Raw genomic sequence first — 13,198 nt, forward strand, 5'->3', positions numbered from 1 at the left:
GAACGGAGCGCCCTCCCACTTTATCAAAATTGGCATCTTAGCCACTAAGCTTCGCATCAGTATCGCCCAGGCCATTGCCAACTTCAATATCATCAACCTTAGTCAACAATTCCCCAATAGGATTCGAGTGCTTCTGTCATCAGGCCTGATCCCCGCAAAGTGTGTTTTTGGATCTCGTATTTCCGGCTTACCACAAACCAACCACCTTATCTTTCTTTGTGATTTAAAACAGAACAGGTTAGAATGGACTCAGTCGGTCCTCATTATTGACAACATTATTTTTTCTTTTCTTTTTTTTCGGTTTTTTTCATTTTTTTCATTCTTTTTTTTCATTTTTTTTTCATCATTTTTTTCTTTTTTTTTTTCTTTTTTTTTGTTGTGGTCGAATTTTATGGAGATTGCCTACGTATCATGACCCCGCATGAATCAGACCTTGCGTAGTTCGGATTAAATGAAAGGTAACAACAATAAAACATTTTTTTTTTGAATTATCAATTTTCATAATGAAACAAACTGGGTTTCAAAGGTTTAAAGATGACCTACAAACTTGAAAATCAAACAACCCACATATTCTAATCAAAAGATTTACAAACTCAAAAACAAATGGCCAGCTTCCTTTCCCCGTTTGACAAATGCAACCAAACGGCTATTTTTGCAAATGTGACCCCTTCCAAATCTCACATGAATTTTGAGGCCGGGGAGGATTATTTTGACACTTTACAAACTTGTCCGTTCTTTTACGAAAATAGTCTTTCGACAACTGAAAGATACTCTAAGGCTATTTCGGCAAGAACGGTTTAAGACGCGGCCGAAGTTGGCTCGGCTTATTTTTGACAAAAAATCCAAACGGTATTCACCTGACCGCTGACTCTTTTTATTTCAAATTATAATATAACCTGGTGTTGCAAACACGACCCTTCAGCGTCTCGAGGACGAAGATTTTTAAGGCTGTGTGGGTCAATTGGACCAAATCTAAAACAATGACCCAAAGGTGGCTGTTTATACAAAGTCAGCCTTCCGGCACCCTTTCGGGAACATTCGGCTATTTATGACAAAACAACATCACCTGACTTATTCATGCTCTTTTTATCGTTTTTCAAATTAGCAAACTCAATATTGCAAACACGGCCTTTCAACGTCTCGGGGACGAAGATTTTTAAGGCTGTGTAGGTCAACTGGACCAAATCTTAAAAAATGACCCAAAGGTGGCTGTTTATGCAAAGTCAGGCTTCCGGCGCCCCTTTCGGGAACATTCGGCTATGTCTTGATAAAACAGCGTCACCCGACTTCTTTATGACAAAATTAAAATTTAACATATTTTTTTTTGGCTATTTTTTAGCAAAAGGGGAGGTTGGACACCACCCGACTTATTTATGACAAAATTAAAATTTTGACACGTTTATTTATTTATTTATTGGTTTTTGGCTATTTAGCAAAAAGGGGGGTTGGACCCGATGAGGGTTGCCTACGTATCTTACATCCGGTGAGAATCAAACCCGCGTAGTTCGGGCAATCATGAATAAAGTAACCCTTTTTCTTTTTATTATTATTATTATTATTATTATTATTATTATTATTATTATTATTTATTTTTGAAGGAAAGACTTATAAAGAAGAGTTTTTTTTTTTTTGAATTTTGAAAGAGAAACTTCTAAAGAAAAAGGAAAATATTTTTGGAATTTTATTTTCAATGAAAGAAATGCTTCTAAAAAAATATTTTTGAATTTTGAATTTTCTTTTCAATTTTGAAAGAAAAATAAAAATATTTTCGGATTTTTTTTATATATATTTTTTATTTTAAAAAACAATTAAAAAGACTTTCTAAAGAAATCAAAAATGGAAAATATTTTTGGATTTTTTTTTTTGAAAATTGGAGGTATAAAAAAAACTTTTCTAGAAAGGAAATAAAGAAAAAATACTTTTTGGATTTATGTATATATATATATATATTGCAACAAATAATAAAACTACGTTCAACGCAAGACCTTTTTTTTTTTGACATTTTCTAAACAAATAAATAAATAAAAACATTTTAAAAACAAGACTCTTTTTTCATTTTCATTTTTCATGGCAAGACAAACTATTTTCCTTTTCTATTTTTTTTTCATTTTGAAAACAAAATAAAGTGAAGATTTTTTTTTTTTCGTTTCAACAAAAATGACCAACTTATTCTTCAACCTAAAAATAAGAGACTCTTTTCTATTTTTCTTCTGCTTTTTTGAGTGAAACAAACTATATAAAAATAATATTTTTTTTTCATTTTTCCCAAAATTTCGTTAGTAGTTGGGGCTTTGTTTTTTTTTTTAAAAAAAAATAGGCAATTAACTCTCTACACAGTTACTTCCTTTTTTTCGCAATTTTCCAATATTCCCGATTTTTTGAAGCCGGTCAACATGCAAGTCCGAAACAAGCAAATGGATAAAGCATACAGTATGCTGCAGGATGGTCTTTTCACTTCAGGTTGCTAGTCCTAGACGGACCCAACCTCTGTGTTAAGTCCCATAAGTCAAATGCGCATGATGCAAATAAGCGTTCCTACTAAGGATCCGGCATGTGGCTTTGTTATACTAGGTTCAGAACCTGGGTGTTTGTTCTAGACCTAGCTTACCCGAGCGGACAGCTCGAGCCGAGGGGGGGCAGCGTACCGGGAATACAGAAGCTTCACCGGCTTAGCTACTTGTCCGAACCTCGTTCTAAATTGGGATTTGACACTATACAGAAAAGAAGTCGTACGAAGTACACCCTTCTTCATGATTCAGAAGACTCAGAGAGGATATGAGTTTCGACACAATTTATATACAGTTCACAAAATATCAAAGCGGTAAAAGCAGTTAGTTAGCACATTAAGCACAGATCATGTAACAAAATCAGATAAAGCTGAACATAACAATTTATTCTAAGCTCGATTTCTAACCCTGAACCAGTGGTTCTGGGTCGAAGTCCCCAGCGGAGTCGCCAGAGCTGTCACACCTCCTTTTTCCGGCCCCGCGAGGGTACAAGGAGTTTCTTCCAATTAAAGGACAATCGAAACGGGATTTGTTTGTTTATTTCAGAGTCGCCACTTGGGAGATTTAGAGTGTCCCAAGTCACCAATTTTAATCCCGAATCGAGGAAAAGAATGACTCCATATTACAGTCTGCGTACCAGAAATCCGGATAAGGAATTCTGTTAACCCGGGAGAAGGTGTTAGGCATTCCCGAGTTCCGTGGTTCTAGCACAGTCGCTCAACTGTTATATTCGGCTTGATTATCTGATTTTATACAAATATGAACTTATGTGCAAATTTTATCTTTTTACCGCTTTCATAATTGTTATTATTATTTTTACAAGAATGTGAACATTGTTTAAAACATGTCTTTGGATTACGTCACATGAAATGCACCCGCAATCCGGAACACATTTTTATTCAATGTTTTGGGATTTGGATTTGGGTTGCATGAAATACGCACCCGAGTTTAAGAAGATAATATTATTAAATACGCGCCTAAAGCGACTAGCGTATCATTATTTTGGGTAGGGCCGAGAAATTTGCTAAACGGCTCCTCCCGAATTCTAAGCAATTAAATGTACATTTATTGAGGGCCCCGCAATCTATACATTTTATTAAGCGAGGCTCATCTCATTTATTTTAAATGGACAAATCTTAAAGCGACTACATTTTTCTATAAAAATTAGTCTCTAAAATAAAGAAAGAAAATCCTAATTAATTACTAGTTTTTTTTTTAAGAAAACATGGCATGCTAATTGCTAGATTAATACAAATATTGGTGAAAAGGGAATTTTACTCAAAATTTTGAAATTATAAATAAAATAAAAATTCGACAACTAATATCCAAAAGAATCAAATACAACTCAGCATTGTTATAAAGAAATTATTGAGATTAATTATTTACAACCATTTGAAACTAGATTTAACCATAATTACTAAAGCTTATTAGAAAGTTTATTAAACTTAAGCGTTCTTCTAATCTTGCTTGAACTCAAATCATGCCTTAATGCCTAATTTACGAAATTTAATTTAAATTCATGCCTTGGCTAAATTTAGCTACTTATTCATGATTAACCTACTGTTGATAATCTTGAAACCTTCATAACTAGTGAATTAACCCGTTTTGCCAAACCGATTCATTAAAGACTAACTTATGTTATTTTTTCTTATTCCAATTATTATTCAGTAATACATGAAATAGCTTAAATACAATCAACAAAAGGAACAAAGAAAAACGAAATTAAAACTTCAAAATTTCATTCTTCATATGTATTCATGCTTCCACATTATTAGCTTGCAATAGCTAGTATTACAGTCGTGTACCTGGTATTGGAAACAAAAGAAGATGAGAATCAGCAGCAGTAATAACAATACAGCACAGCAACAACAGTCCAGCAACAGTAACAACCCAGGAACCGAGTTTGCAAATCGATGGAGTAGTAATCCCAAAACCAAAAGCTTCAAGCTTCGATGAAACAACAACAATTAATGCTGATTTCAAACAATGAAAGAAAGCAGAAGATTTTTTTAGTTTTTTTTTATTTGAAAGTTTAAATATTTTTCGGAATTTTTCTTTCTCTCTTAAATATTCAGCTCTTTTTTTCTCTCTCTTTTCCTCTCTATTCTTCTCTGTCCGTTCTTGTTCTTGTTTTTTCCCAAAATATGATTCCAGACCTCTTATTTATATCCCTAACCCTTTAATCAATTAAAATCAACCACTTTCTCCTACCAAACTCATTATCTTCCCACTCATCCCCCACTACATTAAACTAATATATCAAACCAACCCATTACATTTTGTCCCTCATGCCTACCATAAACAATTACCATATTCCCCTCCGCTACATTTTGTCTTGTCCCCCATTTATATTAAACAACTATATCACCCATACCCCATTATATTTTTCCCCCATGCTTAACATAAAGAATTATTCAAAAATGTTCAATTACCAAATTACCCCTCAGACCTTATTGCAATTACCAATTTACCCCTGAACGTACTGCAATTTACCAAACTACCCCCATCAGCTCTAACCAATCAATTAATCAAACTTAACCAAAATATAGCCAATATGACCAATTTCTACACAAATTCAAACAACAAATCACATGAACATGATTTCTGAACCAATTCAACAACAATATCACATGAACACAAATTGAACAACAAAGAACAACTAACATTTTGATTGAACAATATTTTTAGCAACAAACAAACCTACTTTCAGATTCAACAACAACAACAAACAAGTATATTCAGATTTCTAAATTCAATAATCATTTGAACTTAAAATCAACTCTAACAACATTACAACCAACAATTCCTATATTAAACTTAAACAAGATTATGAGACAAACTCAAGAAATAATCATAAATGATAAACAATAAACAAGAAAAATCAAACTTATACTAATTTCGGATTCAAAAACAATCAAATAAAGTATAGACATAAATGAAAAGATTCAACAACATATTCAAATTCGAATTAAACTTGTATTAGGTTTAAACAAGACAAATAAACTTATTCAAATCACTAAACTTCAAATAATCAATTGATCTTTTAAAATTAAATCCAACAAAATTATAACAAAGATATATGATTCCAACAAAATTAAAACATAACTTCACATTAAATCACTGAATTAAAAACGAACTTCAAACAAAGATGAACATGAATTAAATCTATTTTTAAACAACAAAACATGACGTATTCAAACGATTAAACCAACATATTTCCCTATTACAATTAAATTCTTTTAGACAAATAACAAGATCGACGAAGAAACAATTATGAACTTAAACTTGAATTTTAACAATATTAACAATTTCTGAAAAATAATAAAACACATGAAACAAATTGAAGAGACAATTAATTAAACTTCAATTTGTATCTAACCAACATTAAACTAACAACTTTTACCTAAACAATAAATAAGAACAATGAAACAAACATGAAACAAACTGAAAAATTCACAAAATAATGAATAAAACAAACATTTATCGATTTTAGATTTGAGAATATCAAAAATAAAATACGGAGGAACTCAAAATCCAACTAACTAGGAATGACCAATGACGAACGGAAATGGAAAACTAGGACAGAAAACTCGACGTACCGGACCTCGACTCAATGAAAAACCATCGAACTTTGACGAAACGAAGAAGATGAAGCACCAGCAGAAGCAGAAACGTGAAGCCGAAGCAGCTGGTCGACGCAGTTGTGCATGCTCGTCCATGGCGGACAACGGTAGTGTGGTCGACGGACTGCTGCGTGTCGGGCTGTGGTGAAGCAGCTGGTCGTTTAGGCGACGACACAGGCGGCCATGGGAGGTGATATTGAACAACAGAAGCAGCAGCAACTGGAGAAGAAAGGTTGCAGCCATGGACGACGAAGACGCAGCTGTGGCATCGATGGATGCACTAGCCATGACAGCCATGGATGATGATTGACGACGAAGACGCAGCAGTGGCGAAAATGGGGCTGATAAAACAGGAAATGACGATGGCGAACTGCTTGGACGTGAGGATGGAGGGGCAGCCATTGATGGGTTTGTTTGGAGCTTGAAGATGGTGAAGGATAAGAGAGAAAGAGAAAGGGGGGGGGGCGGATGAGTTTAGGTTTTTTAGGGTTTTCTTTTTTTTGTTTTGTTTTGTTTTGTTTTTTAAATGCAAGATAAGAGGTGTTGGGTTATGGATTGGGTCAACCCGGTTTGAAATGGACCGGGTCGTGGGAAGGTTGGACAATTTTTTGGGCCTGGGGTTGAAATTTGAAGAAGTGGCCCAATCCGATTTTTCTTTATTTTTTGCTCTCTTTTCTTCTTTTATTTTTCTAAAACTAAATTCTAAAAATGCTTAAATTATTATTAAGAACTAAATTAAGTTATAAAAGCGCAAATTAACTCCCAATAACAATTAACGCACAATTGAGTAATAATTAAGCATAAAATTGTATATTTGGACATTAAATCCTAAAATGCAAAAGATGCCTATTTTTGTAATTTTTTAATTTTTCTAAAACAAACTTAATTACTAACAATTGTAGAATTAAATCCTACATGCAAAATGCGATATATTTTTTGTATTTTTATTAATTTAACAAATAAACATGCACAGACAAATACAAATAATTATTCAAAAATATCACAAAATTGCACACCAAGGAAAATCATTTTATTTTTTAAATTTTTGGGAGTAATTCTCATATAGGGCAAAAATCACGTGCTTACACTAATCATTATTTCGGGTATAAGAAAGCTTCTTAAACTGAACCAAGTCATATGTATCCCAGAGACCTTTTGAATAAACATTACAACATCCATTAAAAAATATAACTAACATTTAACAAGTGGTTCAAAAAGAGGCAAAAGGGTGAAGGTAGTTGTGAGCACGTGATTTTTGCATTACGAAAACTACTCCAAAATAAATCAAAAATAAAATAAATTTCTTTTACTGTGCAATTTTTGAATTTGCGTGATGTTTGTTAAATATTTGTCTTATATCCGTAAATGTTTACTTTGTCATAACAAAATGAAAATAAAAATAAAAATATATGTTGCATGCATATCTAGGATTTGATTATGCATTTAATAATTGATTCAAAAAATAAAATCACAAAAATATGTGTCTGTTCTAGTTTTAATATTTCAATGTGTGATTAATGTGTTGTCTATGTATTAATAGGTAATTTATCTTTGTAAGGGTAATTTTATTTTTATAATTTTTAGGAATTCAACAATTAGGAATTTAATTAGAAAATAAAAGAATGGGAAATGATGAAAAAACGGACCTGGGCCAAAGATTTTTTCTTAAAAAAAAAATCAGGCCCAATCACGCAAAGGACCCGGTCCATGTCAACCAGTCCCATACGGGACTCAAACGACGTCGCTTCTGGATTTTTAATCTGGGCCGTTGATTCATTGCAATCAAACGGTCCAGTTCATCCCCTGCATAAATGAAACGACGACGTTTAGGGCAACTAGATCTGAACCGTTCATCTATCTTGATCCAACGGCCTCAGGAACTCATCCAAACCCGATCCATATCACCCCCGGGCTGACCCCTTTCCCCCAACTTAAACCAAACGATGTCGTTTGGTTAAGTGAATTGATCTCAACCGTGCATCTTAATTGATCCAACGGATGAGATCAATCCACCCCACTCGTATATAACTCTAATCCACACCCCAGCCCCCAAACCAAACACCCCACCCCCGGTCCTGTTCATCATCTCTTTCAAAGAGATCTGATGAACTCCGCCCTTCACCACCGTACACCGCCTACCGGAAATCGCCTCACGGCGGTTCCGGTAGTCCAAACCACCCCACCTTAACACCCTCGACTCCTCTCAACCTCCCCGTTCCAATTCCATAACCCATATACCTCGAATCAGGCCCCAATGTCTCGAATCTTCGATTGAAGGTTGGCCTGAAAAACCAACTTTCTCCGATGACCCCCAAAATAACACCACAGCTTCCCCTAAATACCCTCACCACGGATCTGTTGGTTGCATGGCTCGAATCCTACTAGAACTACTCGAATCTTCATTTGAAGATTCGAGTAAAACCTGACCCTATCCCAACCTACCTCAAACTCACACCAGTTATCCCCCTGACCTCCCTCGTGCCTAGAACATCTTTGGTTTCCCTCGAATCTAACCAGAAATGAGTAAATCCCAAATCGAACCTTCAGGAACCCTAGAAATATCAAACATCTGGATTTTGTCCAAATTGATTAAAAGATTGAGGTTTAATCGACCTTAGTCGAAGTATTTTCAGTGGAAAATACTTCGACTAAGGTCTGTTTGATTTCAAACAAAGTCCGAATCCAAGTTGAGTCCAAGTCGGAATAAAATTGAAGGATTCAAAGGTATTTTTTCTGTTTCTTATGAGTATTCTACATGTATTCTTGTTTGTTTAATAACCTGTTAATTTTTCATGTTTTTATTTTGATTAATTCTGTCATCTTTGTCTCCTACCCGTCTACTTAATCCAAACATGAATTATTTCTGTTGGTTGTGATTGTTTACAATGTGTGTAATCGACTCGATTAAGTTCGTCGATTAGTTATATTACGAATTTTCATTTCTGAAAATGCTGACTGAAACAGTCTGCTTCTATTGTTTTAGACTGATTATGGACAAATGTTGTAAATAGTCAACTGATTAATACTCGTCAATTAAATCATGTTTGTTTGCAAATCAGTGAAGCAAAATGAATGCTGTGTATATGTTGATTTCTGAAATCAGTGAGTTTCAGGGCATTGTCAGTATATTGACAATGCTCCTGTGTTTGTTTGATTTTGGTTCAAATTTGAAGTTCAGTTTGAATTATCATGCTGAACTCAGTGTAATATTGTTGTAATGTCAAGTTTGAATTCAAGTTTACAAAAGTTGGTCAAATACAATTGTGTTAGGAGGTTAATAGGATTGGTTATAGCTGTAAATCAGAAGGATAATTAAGTTTATACAGATTATAGAATCTGTTTTGCAGTAGGTTCTGATTTTTCAGTAATAACATCAGGATTTCAGGGGGTACTATTGGGATTGAAATAATGTGATAGTGTGCTGATAATGGAGTGTTAATGGCTATTAGTTAATGATACTAATGGGGAACAAGGGATAATGGGCTGCTGGAAATCAGGAAAAAGTTAACTTAATGGGATTTAAAGTAGTAAAAGCAGATTTTAATGGAATTTTTCTGTTTTTAAAAGATAAAAGGAGTCCAGGCAGCACTTAAAAAGAGGGGGCAGACCTGTATAAAAGGGGGGAATGGGGACTGACTTGGGGAGACAGATTTTGAAAGAGGAAAAATCAGATTTTTAGAACAGATTTTGAAAGAGAATTTAAGAAAAATACACCTAGAGTGAGATAAAAGAGAAAATCAAGCAGAAAAATCAGATTCCTCTTGGAATCTGAAGAAGAAGAAGAAGAAACAGAAAAGAAACCAAAAGAGAGTATTCGCACACACACACACACAGTGAATCTGAAACAGATATAGAAAAAGGAAAGAAAAACCCGAAACATATTTTTTCTGGAATCTGTCCGTGTTTGTTTATTAATACTGTGTGGTTTAAATCTGAAATTTTTCTCAAATCTCTGTTACTATTGGTCTGGTTTCACGGGACTCGTTGATTGTGCTCAAAATCAGCTGCGTTATTTGGCATTTTCTGTCTATTTTTGTTGCTGTCATTACTGCTGAAATTCACTTCTTATTCCCTCGTCTCCAGGTACATATTCTTAAAACTCATGTTGTGAAGAGCCTTGAGTATAACAAAGATGAAGCTCGAATTGTAATTCTATCTTCTATTCGCTCAAGTTCATTAGTTTAAATTTCAGCTTTGTTTCGCGTTGGTTTAATAGTAGTATATTTTGACGTAACGGCTGTAAATTAAATGTCATTTCTTGAAGTTGCTTGAAATGTTGTAATAAGGTTAATTTCTAAATTTTCATTAGCGGAAGATATAATTAAATTGTCAAAGTAGGGAATATGGCATGAATGTTGGTCATTATTTAATTTTTGTTGTTAGCTAAGTAAGAAGTGATGTAGAAGTACCAAGAAAACTACAGTAGTGATATCTATTGTTAAATAAGGTAAAAATGGTGTTGGTAGTATTTTCATGTATAAGATAGCAGGTATATATAGAACCATTAATGGATGGTGAGTTGAGTTGAATAGCTCATTACGTTGTTAAAATGCTATGGATGTTTCAAACGTTCAACTATGTTGCATGTAAGGCAATATTATTAATCGATTTGCATAATAATTCCCTTTCTTAGCAATTTGGTGCTTATCTGCCATCGTAAACAATTTAATAAAAAAAATTAACCAAATAATTAGGCCTATTAGATTAAAAGCGAGTATATGAGAATGAAACGAGATGTACAAGCATAAATTGCAACACTTTATATCAATGGTAATTAGAAATAGAATTTGCACTAAGTAAATAATGAAAATTCTTGGAAAATATTTCCTCCCTTTATGAATCATTTTTTTTAGTTTCATATGCAATTCATTCTTTGGTAGATGTATAATGTTGTATTTGCCAAAAATAACGTTAATCATATTTTTATTCTTTTCTTTGAATTTGAATAATCTGGATAAATATAATTTATACGCGGAAATTATAATTGACGGGCAACATTTAATAAATTGTGAATTCTTTTCAAGAGTTTAAGGGTATCTTAAATGGATATTTCTCGTGATATAATAAACAATTTGGGGAAAGTCCATAATATTATTAACAAAGATTTTACGCAATCAGGGATGCGTTCGCGCACCCTGATTATATTTTTAAAAAAAGCAAAAATTCGGATTATGCGTACGCGCAATTTCGAGTGAATATTTAATAAAAAATGAATTTCTTTGAAAAATATTAAATTTATTTCATAAAACCCGGGATATGCGATTCACTATTTAAGAAAGACGAATATTCTTGATTCGACACAATTTCAAAAAATCATTGTTTTCTTAATAAATATATTATCAAGATTATCGTGTACACGTGCGCGTGACACAATTCCGCATTTTTTTAATTTATAACACGAATATACGTACGCGTGATTCGATTCAAAGAAGGGCCCTTAATCACAAGCAGTATAAATAAAAGCGGTAGTAAAAATCATGCAATAAGGACGCATTTAGTAAAAGTCAAGATAATTAAGCCAATAGTAAAAACAGTTGAGCGACCGTTCTAGAACCACGGAATTCGGAAATGCCTAACACCTTCTTCCGGATTAACAGAATTCCTTACTCAGGATTTCTGGTTCGCAGAATAATAAACAGAGTCATATTCTCCTCGATTCAGGGATTAAAAATTGGTGACTTGGGACGCCTTAAAATTCCCAGGTGGCGACTCTGAAATAATTAAATAAATCCCGTTTCGACTGTCCTTTAATTGGAGAAAACTCCCCACGCGCCTCGCGGGCGCGGTAAAAAGGAGGTGCGACAGCTCTGGTGACTCTGCTGGGGACTTTTGTTTCCGTAACCCAGAACCATTGGTTCAGGGTTTAAAGAATTTGAGCTTAAAATATCTGTGTTAATTGGCTTTATTTACTATATGATTTTCAACTGTTTATATGCTAATATGCTAAATGTTGCTTTTTACCGCTTTAATATTATTTGAATTGTGAATATATACAACTGCTACGAAACCCCCTTCTTTCTGAGTCTTCTGAATTTATGGTGTACACGTGCGCGTGACCCACCTTTCTGTTAAAGTCATACCAAATAAGACGGAGTTGGGACAAGTAACTAGGCCGGGCAGACTTTCGTGCTCCCGGTACGTTGCCCCCGCTTCGGCTCAAACTGTCCGTTTGGGTAAGCCAGGTTTAGAACAATCAACCTCAGGTTTTTCACTTAGAATAACTCAGCCATGTACCGGATCCCTAGTAGGAACGTATATTTGCATCATGTACATTTGGCCTTGGAGACTCAACACAGGGGTTGGGTCTGTCTAGGACAGGTGAACCCGAAATAAAAAGACCATCATGATGCATCCTACTTGCTACTTGTGCATTCATTTGCCTCGAACATGCTTGTTGACCAGCTTAAATGAAATCATGGTGAGAAGAGAGGAATAAAATGGTTGTTTTTAAAAAAAAAATTCAAAAAAAAAAAAAGAAAAAGTTTTAAATCTTGAAATAAAGGTATTTAATAAATAAAAAAATTTCGAATTTTTTTTTTAGTATAAATTTTCAAAATGAATTTTGACTTTATTAAAATTAAATTTCAGATACAAAATGAGCACCACACAAAGCCCTCATCCACGAGTACAGAAGAATTTCTATTTCAGCTTCAAATGTGGTGGTATGATTTAGGCGAAAATGGTCAAAAATGGGTCGTCAAGCATTTGGGAAATCTCACGGACATTATGAAAGTTAAACCCCGTGATGATCTGATTACGGCGTAAGTAAATTTTTGGGACCCTGCTCACAATGTCTTTCGTTTCTCTGACTTCGAGCTTACTCCTACATTAGAGGAGATAGCTGGATATGCTGGTTTTGACGGAAGTCTAAGAAATCAAAGCTTGATATTCACAAAGGCTCCTTCGGTACATCGATTCTTCGGTCTTCTGAACATCAGCAGTCAAATCAGGAAAAACAATGTCATCAATGGATGTTGTTCCTTCAACTTTTTGTATTCAAGGTTCGGAAAGTCAGATGGGTTCGAAATTCATGAGAAAGGCCTTACTAACAAGCAAAACAAAGACACT

The sequence above is a fragment of the Nicotiana sylvestris genome, chromosome 12 (assembly GCF_000393655.2).
Source record: "Nicotiana sylvestris chromosome 12, ASM39365v2, whole genome shotgun sequence".
NCBI classification, from domain to species: domain Eukaryota; kingdom Viridiplantae; phylum Streptophyta; class Magnoliopsida; order Solanales; family Solanaceae; genus Nicotiana; species Nicotiana sylvestris.